Source organism: Rattus norvegicus, chromosome 14 (genome assembly GCF_036323735.1).
Source record: "Rattus norvegicus strain BN/NHsdMcwi chromosome 14, GRCr8, whole genome shotgun sequence".
Classification (NCBI taxonomy): Eukaryota; Metazoa; Chordata; class Mammalia; order Rodentia; family Muridae; genus Rattus; species Rattus norvegicus.
Window position 1 is genome coordinate 37,203,888 of NC_086032.1, and position 12,303 is coordinate 37,216,190.

Consider the following 12,303-nt stretch of genomic DNA (forward strand, 5'->3'; position numbering starts at 1 on the left):
AATAGGAAGTAATCCATGATCCAAAGGTAATTTTTACCTTTCTATTGCTGTGGTCTGGATGTTTTGTATTGCCTAAATTCAGAAGTTAAAATCTTAAACCCCATGGTGATAGGATTAGCAAAGGAAATGGCAAGTATCTGATCAGATAAATAGAACCAGTATTCTTAAAAGATAGACCAAATGCAGCTTCATTGATCCCTTCCACCATATAAGGATATTAAGGAGGAACAGTGGATGTGTTTAGATTGCAGAGGAGCACTTTAAAAATTGGTTTAGTACTGGACTTTCAGTTGAATAAAAAATGTAAAGCCTTTTATAAGTACCTCTTTTAATATTCCATTGGTTGTACCCTTCTTGGTTAACTTAAGTACTATTTAGTGAAGCTGCCTGCATCTTGTTCTTTTCACGATGATGTTATTTGCACAGTGGACTTACAATAGGAAGCTGGGATCCATGCACAATAATTGCAGCATAGGATTCTGATCACAGCATCTATGAAAGTGTCTTATTGTGGAATCGTTTAACCTGACAAAGTTATCATTTTGCCAAGCATCATGTATGAGCTAATAAGGGAGACAATAAAATAAGACTTTGGATCTTCAAACTTTTAAGCAAGTGTCTGCAAAACCATCCCTGCGTGTTTGCTGTGGGCTGGTGTCTCTGCTTTCCCCCTAGAGACACGTGTGATTGAGAATGTAGAGAAAGCTCAGGTTACCCTGGAATTTACGTAATTATATTTGATTGGGGATCACTAAAGCCCAATGTTGCTGAATACATACTGAGGACCTTTTAGAATCATCTCTTACTTTACCAAAAGAGGTTATTTTCTAATACACTGAAAGGAGATCTACTTGCTTGTACAAAAATACTACGATTGTGTGTTATTTTAAGGCTTAAATTGACATCCTTTTGAGTTACCCCAGAAGATGCTTGGGGATTGGTCAAGCCCTGAACAGTGCTCCCGGGTTCACAGACTACTCAGATCATGGAGGTACAACTTAAAAGAAGGTTTAAGCTCTTTTCCTGATACAATTTTCTTGAAACCCAGCACATAAAAAGGTTTTGCTGCTTTTGTGATTTGAAAAAAAAATCAATAAGGGCAAAAGAAGGCCTAAGTCAGGCACTCTGTGCTTTGATAGAAAAATCCCACAGACAGTCAGAGATGTGTAATCGACAAAAGGCAGAGGCCTAATTGGAGGGGTGAGGATCTCAAGAGCAATGATCAAAGCAGGGCGAGAGCACATGAAAAAGAGAGGACAAGAGCCTCACAAATAGATTTCCAGAAGAAAAAGTTGTATAGCTACTACACAGCCTTGCCAGGGTGAGGGCAAGGGTTGTAGATAGATATTTCTAAAGGAGATAGCAATAGTTAGAATTAGACATTAAAGAAAGGCAAGAGAAAAACAGTGACATTTTAGCAGCTAAAAAAGAAAAAAAAATTGGGACTTTAAGACACTTGCTACATCCTTCGAGACAAAGCTTAGGAAGTAATAAAATGGTATTGCAGTCTATGAATAGCAATGGGAGGGGATGAAATTAAATTTTTAGTTATAAAAATTGTATTTCCATAGAAAGACCTAGTCAGTTGTACTATGGCACTATAACTAGCCTAACACAGAAACACACAGCTAGTGGTAAAATACATTGGGAGTGGAACACACTGGCTCATGGTTTGTAATTATAAAGGGGGAAATTGTGAACATTTTAAAGCATTCTGCCATTGTAAACAAAAAAAAATAATCATCTGCTCTAAGCAATTAAATGCAAAGCTCAAGTCACCTAATGAGGTTTGTGAAATTCATTTTGCTTAACAATAAATGAGAGCTTGTTTCATAAAATACATTATGTATATTAAGCTTCTGGGGTATTAGAGTCAAATGAAATTTCACTGCATACTATTTAAGAGTTAATGAAAAGAGAAACAGAAAATAATCTTCTCATTTAATGTCATGGATAGTAGATTCTTGTTTTCCTTCAAGAGAATAAGAAAAATTACACTTACAAGTTTTTCTGTTTATTTCTCCCATAAAAGTGTTTGATCACAAATATTATGATGCTTTAGCCAAGGATAATTTCCTTCTCTGTTACATTTAAAAACAAATCTTCAGGTTATAACTACGTAACACTACATACATCATTTGGAGGAGAGTAGCAGCTGCACTATTTTTGTAAATAAAGACTAAAACATATTTTAACATATAAGGGCATAAAATTCACAGGAAAATATGTGCACAGATGCTTGCATGTTTTGATGTAAAAATATCAAGGTTCTTTAATTGGATAAACTTCTTTTATTCAGAAAAATTCAAAACAAGCATGAACACGAACATGTGTAGGTAGAGTATGACAGATATGAGTATTGGAAGTCAAGAGAATATTTAAAACGTGCCCTTTTCATAATAAAGTCTATGAGAGGAATATGAAGTATAGAACTTAAGGTTGAACTTTATTATGCACAGTAATAGTTCATTACCATGGGAAATACATTAGTGGAGCGCACTCTGATAATTTGCATTTTAGCAGTTTCTACATGTTGCTCTGGTGGGCATAACACTGTGTGTAGCAAGTCTCTTGTTCATGTTCGGTCTTCAGAAAACCTTTGAAATCTCTGAGTGCACTTCCATTCCGTGAACTCAAAATTATGATTCAATGTAGATATTGAAAGGTTTCCTGCTCTAAAAGGCACATTGAGTAGTGTAGGCGCCACAGTGCAGGATGCATGATGCCTTAGAGCACTTGAAAGACGGTGATTGTAATATTTCACCAAGCTAATAGAGGTCACAACCTTCCAAGCATCATGAGCATATTGTCAGGTTTTCTTATCATAGACACACAGAAAAATGTTTAGTAGGCTTCATTAAAATCATTATAATTGAATACTATTTTAATGTTTATGCTGCTCTGAATTTTATTTATAGAAGCGTATAGCATATTATAACCAGGATAAAATAAGCGAATGCTTTCTTTCTATATCAGAGAGATTGAAACAAGACCAAACGGATAGAGACAATAATCATGATAAACAATATTAACGTGGATGTCTGAACACACATAGAGGAAGTAAACCCAGAAGACAAAACAAGCAATGCCCAGAAGATGGATGGTAAGGAGCTGGAGAAGGCGGAGGTAAATCAGAAAAAGAAGAAATCTGGACCGGAGAAACTAGGCATGAAGGTCATGGACAATTGAAATTTCAGCCAACGTATTAAAAAATCTTGAGATTAGAGCCTTGTAGAGCAGGTGTTGTTGTGGTACACAGGGAAGGGAGGAACACAATTGAGTCTAGAGCTCTTCTAAGACCTAAAGAGCAGTGTGGTTTTAGTTCAGTACCGTCAGCTGCTAGCTCGTAAAGCATGGAAGCTGGCACCTGAGCTGCAGTTCTTAAACAAGAAATTAATGACATACCATAGGACCAAATAAAGGTCAAAGAATTAGTAAGAAAACAACCTAAAACGTGTGAATTACATACTTACATTCTCCTCAAAATGAAAAAAAGACGAGTAAAGCTAATCAAGTCATCCTCTCATAGTTTGTATCTTGTGCCTTCCTTACCTGTCAGCATGATGCCAAGACATCTAAAAGAGAAGGGCATGCAAAGGAAGTTAAGTCTGCATTCTTAGGTAGAAGGAAGTGTCAAAACCCCTAGAGCTGCAGTTCAGTTAAAAGCACCCTCATTGCTCCATCAGCCAAGAGTCTTATGGTCATTTGAAATCAATCCTCACTTGCTTAACTTAATGGAGAATATTATGCTAAGAGTGACCTACAGATTTCAGAAAGCACTTTCAGTTGTGGAGCAGCTTAGCAGAGTAGTTATGAGTGGCGAATGTAAAGGCCATAAAGCCAAGGTCCCTGTTTGTCAATAACAACAACAAATGGCAGGCCTGACCTGTGCACTGTGATCACAGAGGCTCGTCCATCGCTTCTGTGGTTAAAATATCAGGGAAGAGGATCCCCAGATGACATTGAGGAAATAGGCACCTAGACAAGGCGATTCGGTTTTACTGTCATGCAAAGCTAATGACAAGTCTTCCCAAAGCACTGTCTTATCGGGCTCAACATGGTAGCCACTTACTGGGCAATAATTGTCTGGGTAGGAGGAGCTGGGAGAGATGGGGAGGGCGGAGGCATGGTGGAGTGGAAGACTTAAAGAGTCATCTGTGTGTGGTTTACGCCACTGAGTGGAGAGAAAGAAAACATTTTAAAGTTGTTAGGGATCACATCTCATCATCTTGGTGTTTTACTCTCCCAGAAATCATAACCTCAGCCCAAAATAAGTTACAGGAGGAAACCAATCTGGAGGCCTCAGTTATAATTAGCCACAAGATTAAAACAATCTGAGGAATCATTCGATTTCAAAGCCACAAAGCTGTAGATTCTCTCTGCTTTAAAGTTTTCAGAACCTAGAACTTGCTCTTGAGGACAATGGGCTGCATGAGTCCTTCCAAATGACAAACCCTCCTGACAGCAAAGGGCAAAGCACCCCAAACTCACTGCTGAACACAATTTTATCACCCAGTGACACCTACATTTTCCTTATTTTCACTGGGCATCTCTTGTCTCTGTCATGATATATGAGGCTGTTTCTGTTAGCTATGTGTATGTCAAATTTGTCATTCTACTTTGTATGTCTCCGCATGGCCAGTGTTCACATAGGACCCTGAAAAGAAAATATCATGTTACTAAAAGATTCTGGACTTTGCGATTTGTTTACCATGCTTTCCTGGAGCCTAGAACACAGCTTTTTTTTTTGAAATAATATAGCTGGAAATACTTTAAATATATTAAATATGTAAACCTCTGCCAATATACCTAACACACCGATTATTTCGGTAAGTAATGTTTATGACCTTTGACATTATTCTAATGATATTCTATATTTTCATGGAATAAAAATTACTTGTTATAATCTGCGTAGTAAGTATTATTTTATTTTTTATTTAGTGAAATAATAAAATACAAAGTTTTTTTACAAGCCCATAGCTTTTTTGGTTTACCTTTTGTTCAGATATACAGCAGTTTATTATTAATGCTTAGGTGTTAACATAAACATTATAAGTGAGCAAGAAAGTTTGGTTCTAAATTATACATGACTGAAACCGTTAACTTAGGTGACATTTTAAAGAGTCGTTGACATGAAATCATTAACCTGAGAAGTTTCAGCTGTGGTCCTAATAACATTTGTACTAGATAATTCTATTCATTTCAAAAGCTATTGTGCTGTGTGGTTTAACAATTCACCTGACCTCTGCCAGCACGATGCCAGAGGCTTCTTTCCTCCCTAGGGTGATAAAATCAAAAATGTTCAGACACTGCCAACTGTCTCTGGGGAGCACAATTACCTTATCTTGAGAACCTACCTTTTAAAATAATTATCACATATATTCATAATTGAGTAAGGGACTTGAGAATTATCTGGCTTTTGCATTTTTATTATAGTTTTAATTTATAATATAACTACATTATTTTATCATTCTACATCCTCTTTCAGCCCCTCCGGTGTATCTATCCCCCTTGCCCTTCTAAATTCTTGGCCTCTTTTTCTTTAGCTGTTGGTACATATATGAAAAGAAGGCTTGTAGAATGGGAGTGAATCTTTGTCATCTATGCATCTGACAGAGGATTAATATTAATCATATATAAACAACCCAAAAGCTAAAAAGTCAAAGACAAAAATCTCCTCCCCCAAAAACAACACAAAACAAATCACTCATTGAAAATGGGCTTGTGATCTGAACAGAGCCTCAAAAGCAGAATTAAAAACGGCTAAGAGATATTTTCCCAATTGTTTAACATCCCTAGTGATTAGGGACATGCAGATCAAAACAACTTTGAGATTTCTCCTATTTCCGTCAGAGTTGACAACACAACTAACAACAAATGCTGAGGAGGGTGTTGGGGAGAGGGAACCTCATTTTCTGTTGGTGGGGTTGAAACCTAGTACTTACTGTGGAGTATGATTGACACCACAGCACCTAACACCAACTGAAACACGATTTGATGTACACTTAAGTTTTGAACAGGTTGATAAAGGCCAAGGAGTGGAAGCAGGGCCACCATTCACAAATCAAGATTCACAAGGGTTCATCATGGGGAGCACCTGGAGAGGTAGGAACACTTTGTGGAGTAAATAGAACCAAAAATGGTTTCTTGATAAACTAGATACTCTGTATAGAAATTAACTCGATTATATAAGTTTGAGGTACCTATACAACATCTAAATATCGATGCTGAGTAATCTTTCAGGTATGTCTGTAGTCACAAGTTTTTCTGCCTGCACACAAGATCCCCAAAATAAGAACTGTTAGACATCTTATATATGAATAAATGCCTGGGCCTACAGCTTTGGCTCACTCCCCAACTAGCTTATAACTTAATTATCCCGTTTAAATAGTCTGGGTCATGCCACGTGGCTAGGTACCTCTTCTTCAGTTTCACGCAACCGTATTCCTCAGAGTTCAGGGTGAGTCCTTCCAGTGCTTGACTTTATCCCAGAAATTCTCTCTGTGTTCCAGAACTTCCATTTCCATATTTCATGCCTAAGCTAATAGGTCAACAGCACATTATTGACAGATGACGCTGCCATACATTGCAAAAGAAATTCTCTCTACATATGTGCATATATGCCCCTGCACTCATGTCACAAGTAATGCCAGGGTTAATAAGTTTTCAAGTTACAAGGATAAAAACAGAAGTTTAAAACCACTAGCATGGAAAAGAAAACTCCACTATGTATCATGATTATAGACACAGAGCAGTAAACGGAAGTGAATAATCGTATATACTTAGAATCAGAAAGTGTAAAGACTGAAAAGAAAAATTTCCATATGATGATGTGGTTAGTGGCAGGTTTAAACATCACTTTGCATGAGTCCTGTATAGCTGAAGATTCATTAATTTTATTATTAAAATGTGTGTCCATCAGTGAGAACACTAGAAATATGAATAGAGTTATAAAGTCTTTTCTGGAAGCCATGCTAGCATATTTATCTAGCTAATGGCATATAATTTACTTATATTGATCTATTGACATGAACTATTTCTTCCCTCTCTTATTCTTTTAATTTCTTCACTTTGGCAGGACACTAGATTACAGCACACTAATGATAACAACGTATGCAGTGATATCAATTCCAATTAGTCTGTGTGGATTAGCATAGGAATGGTTGATAATGAGGGCTGGGGATTTTTCTTGAAAGTGCATTGCCAGTGCCAACACTAATGAGTTGTCTGGAGCCATTATCTCCTGCCACCGTTCCTGCCACTTTGTAAACTTTCAAAGAATGCTGTCCCACCAGATCTCAGTTTATAGGAAACCATTTTCTTATTCTATACTGTATCTCATTGCACAGTACAAAAGTATAAAGGTTTAATATAAGGTAAATACGAAATTTCAGCATATCTGTGTTTATGTGACTCTCATCATGCATTTAATATGCACAATAGCAGAGACGCCATATTTGATTTGGAAATGAAATTTTCGAAGACCTGGGAGATGGTCAGTAGAATATCTGAGCATTCCTCATATATTTACAAAGTTTTGCATAAAGCCAGGAACTAATTGTGATTGTGTTTGGGGCAGTGGTGGTAACATGAACTGGTGAGTGGCCAGAAGAATGCTGGGTGCAGGTAGAAACCAAAGGAAAAAAAAAAAACAAAGGTAGAAACACAGTAATTGTGTTCAGCGAAATGGGTGACTGTGGAAAAGGGGTAAAAGATTGTACAACGAAGTGAACTTACGTGAGGGAAGTAGATGTACGAAGATGAACAACCCCATACATGCTGCTTGACAGAGGCATCAGAATGTAAATACAGCAAATGTTCAGAGGGTGCAGAACACATGCACATACACAGATATTCGATACCAATAGTGTATGACAGTTCTAAAACTGTAGGTAGATACGTGTGCTCTGGTAACTGCTGAGTTAAACTGTATCTCAAGCATGGGTTTGCGTGAATTTTCTTAGGGTCCTCTTGAAATGTTGGACCTTGACAAGTTTTCTATTTGTTGCATATATCTTATTGGTTGTTGTTAGCCAAGGCCCAGGCATATTTAAGTTGAAATGTTTAGTTGAAAAATAAGCTTATTTGGTGTAATCAAAGAGAAAACAGACCTTTCTGTTGTGGAAGGTCTGTGCAGTATGAGGTGAAGTTTCCTCCTCTTGTTATGTGGAAGATTTACATATGAGTAAATATTCTCAAGTCACCAAGTTTTCTTTAGGTTTCATGGAAGTGAGGCCAATAGGATCATTTTTAACCAGTCCAGTGTGTGTCAAGCCATTTCAGTCCAGTATAGACACAGTCAACCCTCTATTCCACATTGTTTTGCTATGCAGGGTATTTGACTAATACTAATGTGTAATGCATTAATCCAGCCTGACTAATGGAATGTATGTGTTCATGACATTGTCATCATACCACCTTTCTTGTTGGTTGTTCTTGTTATGATCAATAGTTGTTATTAAAGTTATCACTGTTCTCTCTAACTCATAATAGCCACTCGCTGTGAGTACAGGCAGAGGCTGAGTGCATACTGGAGAGAGCAAAGCTGGTTTATAATTAGGTGAATGAGCACTGAGTTCCTACAAACTTCCCTTATAGAATGATATAAAATTTCCATTGGAAGAGCATTAGGCAGAAAATAATAATCCGGGTCTGGATCTCAGTGGCTGAGAACATACTTGCTTTTAAATGTCTTTCTTCCTTCCTTCCTTCCTTCCTTCCTTCCTTCCTTAATTTTTCTTTCTTTCTTTCTTTCTTTCTTTCTTTCTTTCTTTCTTTCTTTCTTTCTTTCTTTCTTTCATGAGTCACATCATATTGGATTAGCAGTTACCTTATAACCTCGCTTTTCTTAATTACTTATTTAAATGCTGTCTCCAAAATCTGGTTACATTGAACAACTTGAGTAATAACTTCTAGTTTGAATTGATAGGAAGAAGAGGGACAATTTTCAGGCCAAAATATCCATGTTCTTATTATATTTTCAGCCAAATACAGTTTGATCAGTATATTGTTCTGAACTCATAATACCAAAGCTATCATGAAGCTATTTGTTGGTTGTGAATTGGATGGACACAGGACTCATATTCTGTCTCTTTTCCAACAATGCTTTCTTTTTCTTTTCTTTTTTATTGGGGGGATCAGATGAGCATTGCAAAGCAATCAATATTGAAGATTCATACATATCCAAATAAATCATATGGATTTTCAATTCCATCCATACCCAAATTTCAATTACACTGTAATGTTTGCTATCAATTATTAACCATATAAATTATATATAAGTAATATGTCATTGAAAGGGGAACCTTTAAAATCTCATCCTCAGCATGTATCTGAAATATTGCTTCTGATCCTTTCCTCTAGTCACATAAAAACAGTGACAGATAAAATGTTTCTTTTACTGTCAGACTTTTTTTTTCACCAATTGAAAAAATAAGCAGTAGAATTCATAACTACAAACCAAAGCAGGAAATGAAAAGAGAAAGGTCACCATGCAAAGAAAACTCATCTGGATACCGTTCTGTTGTGAGATCAGAGATAGATACAGTAACGGGCCAGTTGATAGAGCAAGCTGGTTACAGTGACATCACATTCACCTATTTCCTTTTGAAAGCCAAAGTATCATGTATTTATATGAAATAAATAAAATCTCCAGTTCTTCTAAACATTTTGTAAGAGCTATATTGTATTGAAAGCATTGTTCTTTGAACACATAGCTTTATCATCAAAAATTCTATTTGGTGTAGGGTGAAAGGCAAGGATTCTTACCAATTAGCATCATGGCTTTTAAATACTTTCAGTGTTTTAGGGTCCACGACACTGCTGTGTGTGTGTTTCCCTCAGCTGCTCAGCCGGCTGAGTTGATAGCACAAGGAACATGTGCACTAAAGCCTCTGGCAAAATAAACCTCACAAGAACACTAAGATACACAACCATAACACACACAGAGGACCTAGCTCAGACCCACACAGGCGGCCTGCTTGCCACTTCAGTCTCAGTGAGTCACTATGAACCCTGTTTTTGACTCTGTGCGCCATATTCTTCTGGTGTCCTTGATCCCCCACCCTACCCTGACTCCTACAATCATTCTCCTAACTCTTCTGCAGAGTTTTCCAAGATTTCCAAGAGTTTTGGCTTAAGGTTTGACAGTGGACCTTTGTTTCTGCTCCCAACAGCTGATGGATGAAGCCTTTCTGATGATGATTATATTAGACTCAAGTCTTATTTTAACTTTTTAAAGTCCATTCAGTTGATAACCCTGAAAGACCTGCTCTTTTCTGGAGGTAAATGCAGGAGGGGTGGATGTGGGCGGCAGGACAGGTGTGAACGTATGTGAGAAGGGGGTCTAGGAAGAATGGAGAGAGTGAAAGCTGCAGTCAGGATGTAATAATATAAAAGGAGCAATGTCCCCAAAACTAATCTCAAAGACACTGGAGAACAGCACTACCTATATGACATATGAAGAAGTGGATGGGATGGTGATACTTATCTTGTGATTTGAGCATGAGGCAGAAAATAAAATAATACTAAAAGGAAGATTATTTGGCACAATGAGTCTTAGTTTAAGAGAGTCATTCAGATTTTGATTGACTTATTTTTAATGCTACACACATTATTTTAGTCAGGGAGTCTTTGTCTGCAGTGCTGTGAAATGTTTGTGCGACTCACAAAAGATTATTCTTTGCTGCTCTATTCCCATAGGCAATTCAAAGTGACTGATATAGGCTTTTGGACTCTTTTTGTAATGGTAAACTGGAACAAAAAAAATTAAGCAAAATGTCTATAACCTAGCAAGAAAGGCATAGTTATGGGGGATGGAAATTGTATAGGACAGTAAATAAAAAAGAAGTTTAATGATATGTATGTATGTATGCAAATACCATAATTATGTCCATCGTAAAATAAAGTTTTAAAATCCAAATAAAGTAAGATCTGAAGAACCAGAGTCAACGACGAGATGCAGAGCACATGACTAGAATTATCAGTTTCCTGGCAGTGCACCTATTTAACCACTCTCAGAGAAACTAATGTGGATCATAATGTCAAGTTCTGATTTCCATGGCAACGCTTTATGCATGCTAAAGTGCTTGCATGGTTATGAAACTACACAGCTTCACATTCAGGAGTCAGAGTTTAATCAGTTCTGTCCTCCTGGGAATACAAAAAGTAGGGAAAGCACAAAGGGAGCCAGAGCCACTGACAGTTGCAATCTGTCACATGTATTTTCCTGAAGGCTAAATAATAAAGACCTTTACTGGACAAGAGATTGGTATTTCAAGCAAAAAAAAAAGTCTCTTGCTGGCTCCAATAAAATGCTGCCACACTTTCTTAGTATAATAGGAGATAACCTTAGAAAACGGCAAGTGAATGTTCCTCTTCCCATTGAGTTTTCCCTTGAAAGGACTGCAAGATCCTAGGTCTTTAATTGAGTCACTTGGTCTGATGGAGATTATAAAGGGTGGAATCCATAGTCCCTGCTTTCTTCTAATCCCTACTGGTTTATCTAACTTTTTATGGAGTAATTATCGAAGACTGTATAGTTTTTCAACTAGGGCAGAATGTTGAAATCTAGATAAAAGTAGAGGTAGAATCACTCTGACATTTGGAAAATTTTATTATATTTATTTATGGGGCATGGAGCGGCATGTACTTGTCATGACCCAGTCAGAAGATAACTTATAGGAACCAGTTCTTTCTCTCTAACATGGGAATTAAATTCAGGTCAGCAGGCTTGACACCTAGCTCTTAACTTCCTACGCAGCTCTACGGCCCCTCATCTTGACATTTGGATAACTTAACGTATCTCTCATTAAGGGGTAGCTGTGCTGTGGGTGATACTGTCTTGAATTTGTGTCTGTGGAAGATTCTCAGATTTGTTTTTGTGGGAGGTAAGTAAAATATGGTAATTACTTTTTTGAGCTGCGGCACCTTTAAAATCTGAATAAAGCTAGTTATCAGGTTTTCGTGATTTAATTTCAGAGAATTCATAGATATCAATTTATGTCATCGTAATTTATAGTTTATACAAGTGGATAATTTGAATTCAGCCTGATCATTCTCATATGCAAGCAGTAAATTATAATAAACAATAAGTTCATAGGTGCAGTTATTTTGGGGATTATAGAATGGTCACAATCATGTCTAAATAAATTCCCATATTCATTAACTTACAATAATATTACATTTTCACTTTGGGTGCACTTACATGCATCTGAATCTTGGTCATGGTTCAAGAATTTAATAATGAGATCCCTTCACTAATGTACCAAAGAAGATAAGTGATTGTGCTGTACAAAAGGCTAC